This window comes from Tachypleus tridentatus, chromosome 6, assembly GCF_004210375.1.
Source record: "Tachypleus tridentatus isolate NWPU-2018 chromosome 6, ASM421037v1, whole genome shotgun sequence".
In the NCBI taxonomy this organism is placed as follows: Eukaryota; Metazoa; Arthropoda; class Merostomata; order Xiphosura; family Limulidae; genus Tachypleus; species Tachypleus tridentatus.
In genome coordinates, this window is record NC_134830.1 from 10,972,788 (window position 1) to 10,987,373 (window position 14,586).

The window sequence follows — 14,586 nt, forward strand, 5'->3', positions numbered from 1 at the left end:
CTTAAAAGTTTGATCACATTTTAAGAAGTATGAAGGTGAAATCTACATGACGATGTCTAATTCGTGTAACACCCACGAAACGTTTAGAAATTGTTTGTATAAGTAGAGGCGTTTGGGAAAAGTAACTTCAATGCTCAGGTTTCCCTTCAATTCGTATTAATCTTTCGCCTTTTACTAAAGATTACCGTGGAGGGAACATTACAATGAGCCTATAGGCGAATTTTGAAGTCTCACTTTTGTGAGACAACAATCTATGGATAAAATAGACTTGAAGAAAGCGACTCTCAGGTCCACTTTTGTGGTGCATTAATTTTAGTGCGAGTTGTCGCTCTTAGTTTTGTTTCTCGATGAAATATTGGGTATAAGAGAAACGTTTTTAATGTTAAAACATCTGTTAGCCATTTCTTGTTTGCTTTCGATAATGATGGGGCATGCATGTATTTTACAGCTGACTGAAATAAATAAATTCTGGGAAATGTCCAACAGAGGCAGTCGGTAAATTCCTCTATGAGCCAATCAAAGTTAAGATCATTTGTGAAATGAATTATTAGCGTTTTCGTAGAATAATTATAGGGAAAAATCAGTTAGATTAACAACTTGTACTATATTGGAAAGCCAGTGCTTTTTCGTAATACTACGTTCCAATAATGACTTCACGAACAAATGTATAACCTGACATTGTTGTTAGTCTATCTGCTGAAAGTATGAAACGAACAGACAACAAAACGTTTGTTGATTTCTTAGTTTAGAGTCTGCGTTTGTTAAAGCGGTTGTCTTTAATTGAACACGTTGCTGATAGAAAATTGCTAATTCGAAAACGATACGTGTTTAAAACTGAATCGATATTCGTTCTATGTTTTTATGCACATGGATCTCACACTGTGTGTCTGAAGCTTGTTTTAGACTTATTATACTCGCTAGTCACTTGTGAGATGTCACTGCACTTGGATTTCTTGTACCCACCGCGTCACTAAAAATCGTAATGGGAAGACCCTAATGGAACTACCATTCTATCTGGATAAATGCATTTAGGCTTTCATGACTCCGCCTGTTTCGAGAACTAGGCCGTAACGTGACACACACACACTGAGTTTTAACGTAAGCTACGTTTCAGTAATATATACTTGGCATCAGCGAGGAGAAATATGCGCATATTTCTCTTTCGGTGCATGAAAAGTTTAAACCTGTTGAACATAATTGTCGTTGTGTTGTTTCAGTAAAACTGCAATATTCCGCGCAATAAATATCTGGGTTTTACAGATGTAAGAAAGGCACAACACTGTAATTTTAAATAAATACATAATTAAAATGAAACAGTGGATTTTTATATGTTTTCCGTTCGTAAAATTTCTGCATCGTCTTTCTTTCTAGAAAGTGTGATTTTAAAATTCGTATTTGAAATTGGTCTATTTATTTTGAATAACACGAAAATATTTTGTATTATATTGTGAGAGAATTATACACTGCTCGGAAGAAGGGAGCTCTTCTTTGAACTGTAATTCCCTGAAAAGTGCTCCACTTTGCAAAACTTCACTTGTCTGCAAAAATGGGATTTTCTTTGCGTTAAATTGCCTTGAGAAATCGACGCATAGTTGCGTCTACAATGTATGGAAAAAAAGTGTCTCGGTTTTGCTCTCTGTTATGACTGCATTGGAAGAAAAGAGGGACATTGCGATAAAATACTGCGACTACAGAGATAAGAAATGCGAATTCTCCACTGTCCTAAGTTGCTCGTATGCAAATCATGACACATAATAGCTCAACCAACAGTTTAAGAAGAAACTGGTTACTTTCCTTATTGGTTAGACAAGAAGATGGCTTGTATTATTCTATTGTAGTTTTCTTTGAGAGGTATTTTAATGCATTTTCTTTTCAGAGTGACATTTTATAAGTATTTGTTTCGTATTTCTTCTAGTTAATTTAGTTAAAATCGTTTATTACTCAAAATACCGTTGTTCTTTAATTTAAGAAACTTCGTCAACACATGTACAAGATAATAGACAGTTAACGTGGACTTTGAATCGTTAAAACGTGAGCACACGTTCAAGTACTTTCGTGTCACGTGCACAGCAAAGAATAACGGAACACAAGCAAGAGTGGTAGCGGCCAAATACTAAAGATAATGACTTATGAAAACAGCATTCGAAGATACTTCTGTTTCTAGATTTCTCTTTGTAAGATTTAGGTTAACGGCAGACGTTGTACACACCAAGCGATGTCCAACAAGGATCGCGCATTTTCGGACAAACTCGAACCCCTAAACTGTGATTAGACTTTGAGAAATCTTGGACGTTGTTCTAACTAACGCCGTTTTAGGAGCATACGGGAAGAAATAAATACGTTTCATACAGTTGTTTAGTTATTGATGTTCCTGGTTATCATAAGATTAGAAAGTAAATTCCCAGATATTTGAGAAATTTACGCTTCAGTTATACAACTAGTTTTTCGATCAGAGTTAAATGGATTACTCCCGATTACATATAGCTTTTTTACTCTTAACTTTAAAGGCTATAATGCAGCAGAAACACCTAGAACATCAGATAAAATTTTGCGTCTAACAAGACAGTTAGTCTCACTCTAATATAACGTAACCGGAGTTTTAATGCGCTCTTCTAAAAATACATCGTTCTCTCCCTTTTCGGACGATAAGGGCGAACTTGTCCACATTGTTATCGTTTCGAGAAGTTTGGTACGTTTTCTACAATACAATTGACATTCTTATTTAAAAACAAAAACAAGGTAATAAAAATGGTAGAACTTAAAAGTTTGATCACATTTTAAGAAGTATGAAGGTGAAATCTACATGACGATGTCTAATTCGTGTAACACCCACGAAACGTTTAGAAATTGTTTGTATAAGTAGAGGCGTTTGGGAAAAGTAACTTCAATGCTCAGGTTTCCCTTCAATTCGTATTAATCTTTCGCCTTTTACTAAAGATTACCGTGGAGGGGAACATTACAATGAGCCTATAGGCGAATTTTTGAAGTCTCACTTTTGTGAGACAACAATCTATGAATAAGAATAGACTTGAAGAAGCGACTCTCAGGTCCACTTTTGTGGTGCATTAATTTAAGTGCGAGTTGTCGCTCTTAGTTTTGTTTCTCGATGAAATATTGGGTATAAGAGAAACGTTTTTAATGTTAAAACATCTGTTAGCCATTTCTTGTTTGCTTTCGATAATGATGGGGCATGCATGTATTTTACAGCTGACTGAAATAAATAAATTCTGGGAAATGTCCAACAGAGGCAGTCGGTAAATTCCTCTATGAGCCAATCAAAGTTAAGATCATTTGTGAAATGAATTATTAGCGTTTTCGTAGAATAATTATAGGGAAAAATCAGTTAGATTAACAACTTGTACTATATTGGAAAGCCAGTGCTTTTTCGTAATACTACGTTCCAATAATGACTTCACGAACAAATGTATAACCTGACATTGTTGTTAGTCTATCTGCTGAAAGTATGAAACGAACAGACAACAAAACGTTTGTTGATTTCTTAGTTTAGAGTCCGCGTCTTTAATTGAACACGTTGCTGATAGAAAATTGCTAATTCGAAAACGATACGTGTTTAAAACTGAATCGATATTCGTTCTATGTTTTTATGCACATGGATCTCACACTGTGTGTCTGAAGCTTGTTTTAGACTTATTATACTCGCTAGTCACTTGTGAGATGTCACTGCACTTGGATTTCTTGTACCCACCGCGTCACTAAAAATCGTAATGGGAAGACCCTAATGGAACTAGTATTCTATCTGGATAAATGCATTGTTATCGTTTTGAGAAGTTTGGTACGTTTTCTACAATACAATTGACATTCTTATTTAAAAACAAAAACATTGTAATAAAAATGGTAGAACTTAAAAGTTTGTTCACATTTTAAGAAGTATGAAGGTGAAATCTACATGACGATGTCTAATTCGTGTAACACCCACGAAACGTTTAGAAATTGTTTGTATAAGTAGAGGCGTTTGGGAAAAGTAATTTCAATCCTTTGCCTCCACCCAAAAGACCATGCATCAGAATAATAACGATTTAATTTATTAAAATAATAATAAAAAAAAAAAAACCCACTTCATCCTAATATTTCACGTATTCCTGAATCTTGGAGAGAGAACTCGCCTTTACTGAAAGATTACCGATGGTGGGGGGAACATTACAATGAGCCTATAGGCGAATTTTTGAAGTCTCATTTTTGTGAGACAACAATCTATGAATAAAAATAGAATTGAAGAAGTGACTCTCTGGTCCACTTTTGTGGTGCATTAATTTTAGTGCGAGTTGTCGCTCTTAGTTTTGTTTCTCGATGAAATATTGGGTATAAGAGAAACGTTTTGATGTTAAAACATCTGTTAGCCATTTCTTGTTTGCTTTCGATAATGATGGGGCATGCATGTATTTTACAGCTGACTGAAATAAATAAATTCTGGGAAATGTCCAACAGAGGCAGTCGGTAAATTCCTCTATGAGCCAATCAAAGTTAAGATCATTTGTGAAATGAATTATTAGCGTTTTCGTAGAATAATTATAGGGAAAAATCAGTTAGATTAACAACTTGTACTATATTGGAAAGCCAGTGCTTTTCGTAATACTACGTTCCAATAATGACTTCACGAACAAATGTATAACCTGACATTGTTGTTAGTCTATCTGCTGAAAGTATGAAACGAACAGACAACAAAACGTTTGTTGATTTCTTAGTTTAGAGTCTGCGTTTGTTAAAGCGGTTGTCTTTAATTGAACACGTTGCTGATAGAAAATTGCTAATTCGAAAACGATACGTGTTTAAAACTGAATCGATATTCTTTCTATGTTTTTATGCACTTGGATCTCACACTGTGTGTCTGAAGCTTGTTTTAGACTTATTATACTCGCTAGTCAGTTGTGAGATGTCACTGCACTTGGATTTCTTGTACCCACCGCGTCACTAAAAATCGTAATGGGAAGACCCTAATGGAACTACCATTCTATCTGGATAAATGCATTTAGGCTTTCATGACTCCGCCTGTTTCGAGAACTAGACCGTAACGTGACACACACACACACTGAGTTTTTAACGTAAGCTACGTTTCAGTAATATATACTTGGCATCAGCGAGGAGAAATATGCGCATATTTCTCTTTCGGTGCATGAAAAGTTTAAACCTGTTGAACATAATTGTCGTTGTGTTGTTTCAGTAAAACTGCAATATTCCGCGCAATAAATATCTGGGTTTTACAGATGTAAGAAAGGCACAACACTGTAATTTTAAATAAATACATAATTAAAATGAAACAGTGGATTTTTGATATGTTTTCCGTTCGTAAAATTTCTGCATCGTCTTTCTTTCTAGAAAGTGTGATTTTAAAAATTCGTATTTGAAATTGGTCTATTTATTTTGAATAACACGAAAATATTTTGTATTATATTGTGAGAGAATTATACACTGCTCGGAAGAAGGGAGCTCTTCTTTGAACTGTAATTCCCTGAAAAGTGCTCCACTTTGCAAAAACTTCACTTGTCTGCAAAAATGGGATTTTCTTTGCGTTAAATTGCCTTGAGAAATGGACGCATAGTTGCGTCTACAATGTATGGAAAAAAAAGTGTCTCGGTTTTGCTCTCTGTTATGACTGCATTGGAAGAAAAGAGGGACATTGCGATAAAATACTGCGACTACAGAGATAAGAAATGCGAATTCTCCACTGTCCTAAGTTGCTCGTATGCAAATCATGACACATAATAGCTCAACCAACAGTTTAAGAAGAAACTGGTTACTTTCCTTATTGGTTAGACAAGAAGATGGCTTGTATTATTCTATTGTAGTTTTCTTTGAGAGGTATTTTAATAAATTTTCTTTTCAGAGTGACATTTTTATAAGTATTTGTTTCGTATTTCTTCTAGTTAATTTAGTTAAAATCGTTTATTACTCAAAATACCGTTGTTCTTTAATTTAAGAAACTTCGTCAACACATGTACAAGATAATAGACAGTTAACGTGGACTTTGAATCGTTAAAACGTGAGCACACGTTCAAGTACTTTCGTGTCACGTGCACAGCAAAGAATAACGGAACACAAGCAAGAGTGGTAGCGGCCAAATACTAAAGATAATGACTTATGAAAACAGCATTCGAAGATACTTCTGTTTCTAGATTTCTCTTTGTAAGATTTAGGTTAACGGCAGACGTTGTACACATTAAGCGATGTCCAACATGGATCGCGCATTTTCGGACAAACTCGAACCCCTAAACTGTGATTAGACTTTGAGAAATCTTGGACGTTGTTCTAACTAACGCCGTTTCAGGAGCATACGGGAAGAAATAAATACGTTTCATACAGTTGTTTAGTTATTGATGTTCCTGGTTATCATAAGATTAGAAAGTAAATTCCCAGATATTTGAGAAATTTACGCTTCAGTTATACAACTAGTTTTTCGATCAGAGTTAAATGGATTACTCCCGATTACATATAGCTTTTTACTCTTAACTTTAAAGGCTATAATGCAGCAGAAACACCTAGAACATCAGATAAAATTTTGCGTCTAACAAGACAGTTAGTCTCACTCTAATATAACGTAACCGGAGTTTTAATGCGCTCTTCTAAAAATACATCGTTCTCTCCCTTTTCGGACGATAAGGGCGAACTTGTCCACATTGTTATCGTTTCGAGAAGTTTGGTACGTTTTCTACAATACAATTGACATTCTTATTTAAAAACAAAAACAATGTAATAAAAATGGTAGAACTTAAAAGTTTGATCACATTTTAAGAAGTATGAAGGTGAAATCTACATGACGATGTCTAATTCGTGTAACACCCACGAAACGTTTAGAAATTGTTTGTATAAGTAGAGGCGTTTGGGAAAAGTAACTTCAATGCTCAGGTTTCCTTCAATTCGTATTAATCTTTCGCCTTTTACTAAAGATTACCGTGGAGGGGAACATTACAATGAGCCTATAGGCGAATTTTTGAAGTCTCACTTTTGTGAGACAACAATCTATGAATAAAAATAGACTTGAAGAAGCGACTCTCAGGTCCACTTTTGTGGTGCATTAATTTTAGTGCGAGTTGTCGCTCTTAGTTTTGTTTCTCGATGAAATATTGGGTATAAGAGAAACGTTTTTAATGTTAAAACATCTGTTAGCCATTTCTTGTTTGCTTTCGATAATGATGGGGCATGCATGCATTTTACAGCTGACTGAAATAAATAAATTCTGGGAAATGTCCAACAGAGGCAGTCGGTAAATTCCTCTATGAGCCAATCAAAGTTAAGATCATTTGTGAAATGAATTATTAGCGTTTTCGTAGAATAATTATAGGGAAAAATCAGTTAGATTAACAACTTGTACTATATTGGAAAGCCAGTGCTTTTTCGTAATACTACGTTCCAATAATGACTTCACGAACAAATGTATAACCTGACATTGTTGTTAGTCTATCTGCTGAAAGTATGAAACGAACAGACAACAAAACGTTTGTTGATTTCTTAGTTTAGAGTCTGCGTTTGTTAAAGCGGTTGTCTTTAATTGAACACGTTGCTGATAGAAAATTGCTAATTCGAAAACGATACGTGTTTAAAACTGAATCGATATTCTTTCTATGTTTTTATGCACTTGGATCTCACACTGTGTGTCTGAAGCTTGTTTTAGACTTATTATACTCGCCAGTCACTTGAGAGATGTGACTGCACTTGGGTTTCTTGTACCCACCGCTTCACTAAAAATCGTAATGGGAAGACCCTAATGGAACTACTATTCTATCTGGATAAATGCATTTAGGCTTTCATCACTCCGCCTGTCTCGAGAACTAGGCCGTAACGTGACACACACACACTGAGTTTTTAACGTAAGCTACGTTTCAGTAATATATACTTGGCATCAGCGAGGAGAAATATGCGCATATTTATCTTTCGGTACATGAAAAGTTTAAACCTGTTGAACATAATTGTCGTTGTGTTGTTTCAGTAAAACTGCAATATTCCGCGCAATAAATATCTGGGTTTTACAGATGTAAGAAAGGCACAACACTGTAATTTTAAATAAATACGTAATTAAAATGAAACAGTGGATTTTTGATATGTTTTCCGTTCGTAAAATTTCTGCATCGTCTCTCTCTCTAAAAAGTGTGATTTTAAAAATTCGTATTTGAAATTGGTCTATTTATTTTGAATAACACGAAAATATTTTGTATTATATTGTGAGAGAATTATACACTGCTCGGAAGAAGGGAGCTCTTCTTTGAACTGTAATTCCCTGAAAAAGTGCTCCACTTTGCAAAAACTTCATTTGTCTGCAAAAATGGGATTTTCTTTGCGTTAAATTGCCTTGAGAAATGGACGCATAGTTGCGTCTACAATGTATGGAAAAAAAGTGTCTCGGTTTTCCTCTCTGTTATGACTGCATTGGAAGAAAAGAGGGACATTGCGATAAAATACTGCGACTACAGAGATAAGAAATGCGAATTCTCCACTGTCCTAAGTTGCTCGTATGCAAATCATGACACATAATAGCTCAACCAACAGTTTAAGAAGAAACTGGTTACTTTCCTTATTGGTTAGACAAGAAGATGGCTTATATTATTCTATTGTAGTTTTCTTTGAGAGGTATTTTAATGCATTTTCTTTTCAGAGTGACATTTTTTATAAGTGTTTGTTTCGTATTTCTTCTAGTTAATTTAGTTAAAATCGTTTATTACTCAAAATACCGTTGTTCTTTAATTTAAGAAACTTCGTCAACACATGTACAAGATAATAGACAGTTAACGTGGACTTTGAATCGTTAAAACGTGAGCACACGTTCAAGTACTTTCGTGTCACGTGCACAGCAAAGAATAACGAAACACAAGCAAGAGTGGTAGCGGCCAAATACTAAAGATAATGACTTATGAAAACAGCATTCGAAGATACTGCTGTTTCTAGATTTCTCTTTGTAAGATTTAGGTTAACGGCAGACGTTGTACACATTAAGCGATGTCCAACATGGATCGCGCATTTTCGGACAAACTCGAACCCCTAAACTGTGATTAGACTTTGAGAAATCTTGGACGTTGTTCTAACTAACGCCGTTTCAGGAGCATACGGGAAGAAATAAATACGTTTCATACAGTTGTTTAGTTATTGATGTTCCTGGTTATCATAAGATTAGAAAGTAAATTCCCAGATATTTGAGAAATTTACGCTTCAGTTATACAACTAGTTTTTCGATCAGAGTTAAATGGATTACTCCCGATTACATATAGCTTTTTACTCTTAACTTTAAAGGCTATAATGCAGCAGAAACACCTAGAACATCAGATAAAATTTTGCGTCTAACAAGACAGTTAGTCTCACTCTAATATAACGTAACCGGAGTTTTAATGTGCTCTTCTAAAAATACATCGTTCTCTCCCTTTTCGGACGATAAGGGCGAACTTGTCCACATTATTATCGTTTCGAGAAGTTTGGTACGTTTTCTACAATACAATTGACATTCTTATTTAAAAACAAAAACAAGGTAATAAAAATGGTACAACGTAAAAATTTGATCACGTTTTAAGAAGTATGAAGGTGAAATCTACATGACGATGTCTAATTCGTGTAACACTCACGAAACGTTTAGAAATTGTTTGTATAAGTAGAGGCGTTTGATAGAAATTGCTTTAATGCTAGAACAACGCGAGTACCATGGATTTCTTTGTAATTAGCGCTTACAGCCATTTCTTTCTCTACACGAAACAGACGAGTAATAGTTGCGTAACATGTTAGAAGCAAAGCTTTTCCCACCAATTTCTTCGAAAGACATAATCATACTTTAATTTTACCAAATTTTTAATACATGATGCGACTCGTATGTATACAGATAAGTAATAAATAATCCAAAAAATGAACAACCTCCTTGTAAATATGAATATGGAATTTAATTATACAAACTTAACTTTGAAATATTTATTCATTGAACTCGTGCACACTGGTCACCAGTGTTGTATAGCATGTTCTCGTTATGCGTGTGCTTGAGGCGAGTAAGGTTAGAGTGATGTTTGATCGGAAATGGTTCATAAAGCCAAACGTAAGTCGGATGATCTGTACATCCCTGCTCGGGCACTTTGATCCCTGAATTGGCCCGTTTGTGTATTGTTCATGATTTATCCGACCTGCATCTCGTCGTCTCTCCTCGTCCCTTTTCTTGCTTTGCCTTCGCTTTGTTGCCTGCCACGCCTACCAGACTAGCATTTACACGAATCAAATCACACCCATCAATCTGTCTATCCTTATTATCCATTCACTTAGTTATTTTCTGAATGTGTGGGGTTGAAGGAGGACTGTTTAGTCTTCGAGCACTGCAGGGGATTAATGTTTTGCAAGAAATATTAATCTTATACCTAAACACCTGCCGTAATTGTGTGTGTGAAGTCAATAGTTACAGTTAAACAGCTTTGTCGCCATATAACTGTTCTTTTTATTGTCCTCAGTATTTTATCCCGCTGTTTATTTCTTTAGTATGCATATCACCTCGCTTTAACCATTGCATATTGATTTATTATTGTGTTCAAATGTAAAGTTTAGTAACAGTATCTTATGCTATAAAGCCAATCACTTTGTCGTGCCTATCAAAGCGGTATTTAAAACGCCTAATCAGGATCAACATTTTATAGAAAAGCTTCAAGCCCCATTATGGATACCGTTTGTTCAAGTACCACAACCTTCTTCAGGCTTAAATGCAGTAAACTATAAGCACAGGCAACTAACTGTACAAATGGGCGTGTCTGATTCAGCATTAGATTGACCCGGTAAATGTATTTTAAAAAGTAACAATTACTCGAATAGTAACACTTGATGCTAAACAATGGATTTAAAAAGAAAACAAGAAAAAAAAAACGTATTTCGTATAGAAGTTAGAAATTTAAGCAAAAACAGTCAATTAACTTAAAATAATTTAATATTAAAACTACCAATATTTTTTAAGCAAATATGTTGAGAACTCATTGATCGATATTTAAGTTAGGTAACACTCAAGACATTACAAAGTTAAAGTGGACTTCTTGAATCACTAAAACGTAAACATAGGTTGAAGTACTTTCATGTCACGTGAACTACGGAGAATAACGCACCACGAGCAAAAGTAGTACCACCAAACTACTAAAATTAATGATTTACCGAAAACAGCGTTCAAAGAGACTTATGTTTCTGTATTGCTTTTTATAAAATTTGAGTGTACGGCAGACTTTGTTGTTTGTTCGGCCCAAATGTTTTTCACACCAAACGATGTCAAACAACGATCACGCCTTTCCGGAGAAACTTCAATTTCAGGTAGTGTTAAATGTAATTAGACTTTGAGAAATTTGGATGTTGTTCAAAGTAACGCCGTTTCACGGGCACACGAAAGCAAATAAATACGTTTCATACAGTGTTTGGTTATTGATGTTTCTGATTATCATAAAGTTCGAAAGTAAATTTCCAGATGTTTGAGAAATTATTCAGTTATTATGATAGTTAAACAAGTAGTTTAGTGATCAGATTTAAAAGTAAAATGTGGTTTACCCCCTATTATATCTAGTGTTTTACGCTTGTCTTTAAAGGTTATTTTGGTCCTTTAATTCAGCACAAATACCTGAAACATCAGATGCGTGTAACAAGATATCAGAAGATATTAGTCTCACTCTGAACCACAGTTTTAATGTTCTCATCTAAAAATGCATCGTCCCTCCCCTTTTCAGACGGTAAGGATGAACTTGTCCACGGTCGGGATTGTTATCATTTCGAGAAGTTTCGTACGTTTTTTACAACACAGTTGACATTCTCTTTAAAAACAAAAACAATGTAATAAAATTGTATGATACAAAAGTTGTATCATATTTTAAGATGTATGAAGGTGAATTCCATATAACGACGTCTAATTCCTGTAACACCGACGAAATCGTTTCGAAAGTGTTTGTATAAGTAGAGGCGTTTGATAGAAATTGCTTTAATGCTCAGGTTTCCCTTCATTTCGTATTAATCTTTCGCCTTTTACTAAAGATTACCGTGGGGGGGAACATTACAATGAGCCTATAGGCAAATTTTTGAAGTCTCACGTTGGTGAGACAACAATCTATGAATAAAAATAGAGTTGAGAAAGCGACTTTAGTGGTGCATGAATTTTAGCGCGAGTTGTTGCTATGATGTTTTAGTTCTCGATGAAATATTGTGTTTTGGAAAAACGTTTTTTAATACTGAACATATATTTCGCATTATAACTGTTTTCATACTACGATTATGCAAACTTCAACAAATCTGGAATTAATATAAATATTGTAATCGTGTTTTATAAATATCATTTTCTCATGTAATTTTCCAAAATATTAAAGACGATAACGCAAAAATAAAAGGGCCCAGCATTAGTGAGACAGAAATACTTGAATAAGAGGAAACGAGTACTGGGTCTGTTTTCATCTTGTAATGCGACAACTGCCACGACTTCTATATTCGAGAAACAAGCAGAAAAATGGACACTAGATTCAAAGTACAACAACAAAAACACCTTCACACGTTTTCGAACCAGTGTAAATCAAATAAACGCAACATAACCATAGAAAACTCCCAGCTACTAAGTAGGGAAACAAACGTAAAATCAAATAAGCCCTACTTATACATCAACTAGAATCAAAATTAAACCAGCATAAGACCCGGCATGACCAGATGGTTAAAGCACTCGATTCGCAATCCGAGGAGCGTGGGTTCTAATCCCCGTCATACCAAACATGCTTGCCCTTTCAGCCGTGAGGTTGTTATAAAGTTACGGTCAATACCAGTATTCGTTGGTAAAAGAGTTGGCGGTGGGTGGTGATGACTAATTGCCTTCCCTCTAGTCTTACACTGTTAAATTAGGGACAGCTGGCGCAGATAGCCATCGTGTAGCTTTGTTCGAAATTCAAAAACAAACAAACCAAAACGCAAACGAACTTGGCAGGGTTTCAGTTTGGAGAGAGAGGAGAAGTCTCAAGAATTCTCTCCCAACAGAAGTGATCAGGAACGTTGTGGTTCATCTTCGGCCCCTCACGTGAAAAATTATTTAACTGTGCTTGAAATTTCGCCTTGTGTAATTTTACTTCTTTAAGGTGCAGTGCGATGGGGCATTATAAAATTAACAGGTGAGAAAGGGGAAAGCGAAACAAAGACGGCACTGAAGAAGTGAGCCAGGCCAGAGCCCGACAAGCAGACACCAACGTGAAACGACTCGATTCAGGACTGGGCAATAGTGTTGACTTTGGCTGGGATCTAAAGATCCAATGTCTGAGATTTGGATGTGTGGGAAACGCGAGTGCCCTGCGAAAACCGACTTTCACAGGACAGGCGCCGAAAGTTTTATCTGTCCTGTAATAAACAAACCAATTGTTGGGTGAAAACAAATATTTATTTAATACAACTTATCAGTCAATAATGTTTTTATTCAGTACTTTTTTCTTGTACTTACATTTTAATCGCGTTTTAGGCTAATATCATGATCGGATCTGTCATTTAGCAAAACTACTTTTAATTTGCATAAACATTACTTATGTGAATGTTCTCAAACATAATTGTTAATTTTGTGATGGATGAGTGAAACAATTGAGCACTTACCATTAAACTTCTTGTACATATATCAAATTTAAAATGTTCACCCTTTTAACCCTTCAATAACAGCGTATGCATTTAATAAATTAATGCTTGCTATTTATGTCCATCTTGTTTCAAAGTTACGATAACAATTTTGGAAAACGTTACGTTCTTGACCTTTCAGTTTCACAGTATTTTACTTTTAATATTACTGTTAATTTCAAAAGTTTATCTTGGTTACAATTTTAACATCTTCAGTAGTATGTCTTATGGTTTTAAAGATAAAAGTTTAAATCACTTTAAATGTTTTAATTTTTCTCTTAATTCAACGTCGAAACCCGTTCAGTCATTTTATCAAGCCTTTTATTTCTACCTAGAACAACGCGAGTACCATGGATTTCTTTGTAATTAGCGCTTACAGCCATTTCTTTCTCTACACGAAACAGACGAGTAATAGTTGCGTAACATGTTAGAAGCAAAGCTTTTCCCACCATTTTCTTCGAAAGACATAATCATACTTTAATTTTACCAAATTTTTAATACATGATGCGACTCGTATGTATACAGATAAGTAATAAATAATCCAAAAAATGAACAACCTCCTTGTAAATATGAATATGGAATTTAATTATACAAACTTAACTTTGAAATATTTATTCATTGAACTCGTGCACACTGGTCACCAGTGTTGTATAGCATGTTCTCGTTATGCGTGTGCTTGAGGCGAGTAAGGTTAGAGTGATGTTTGATCGGAAATGGTTCATAAAGCCAAACGTAAGTCGGATGATCTGTACATCCCTGCTCGGGCACTTTGATCCCTGAATTGGCCCGTTTGTGTATTGTTCATGATTTATCCGACCTGCATCTCGTCGTCTCTCCTCGTCCCTTTTCTTGCTTTGCCTTCGCTTTGTTGCCTGCCACGCCTACCAGACTAGCATTTACACGAATCAAATCACACCCATCAATCTGTCTATCCTTATTATCCATTCACTTAGTTATTTTCTGAATGTGTGGGGTTGAAGGAGGACTGTTTAGTCTTCGAGCACTGCAGGGATTAAT

The 14,586-nt window shown here is 35.2% G+C and overlaps 4 non-coding genes across 4 annotated transcripts; all 4 read left to right on the top strand.

The window, feature by feature from the left end:
- Positions 1-130: 130 nt before the first annotated feature.
- On the top strand, positions 131-245 carry LOC143254711 (U5 spliceosomal RNA). The gene has a single exon (XR_013030358.1). It is a non-coding gene; the product is annotated as a U5 spliceosomal RNA (small nuclear RNA).
- Positions 246-2,887: 2,642 nt separating this feature from the next.
- LOC143254684 (U5 spliceosomal RNA) lies at positions 2,888-3,004 on the top strand. The gene has a single exon (XR_013030331.1). It is a non-coding gene; the product is annotated as a U5 spliceosomal RNA (small nuclear RNA).
- Positions 3,005-6,853: 3,849 nt separating this feature from the next.
- LOC143254705 (U5 spliceosomal RNA) lies at positions 6,854-6,969 on the top strand. Its single transcript, XR_013030353.1, has one exon. It is a non-coding gene; the product is annotated as a U5 spliceosomal RNA (small nuclear RNA).
- Positions 6,970-11,920: 4,951 nt separating this feature from the next.
- Positions 11,921-12,038, top strand: LOC143254692 (U5 spliceosomal RNA). Its single transcript, XR_013030339.1, has one exon. It is a non-coding gene; the product is annotated as a U5 spliceosomal RNA (small nuclear RNA).
- Positions 12,039-14,586: the final 2,548 nt, after the last annotated feature.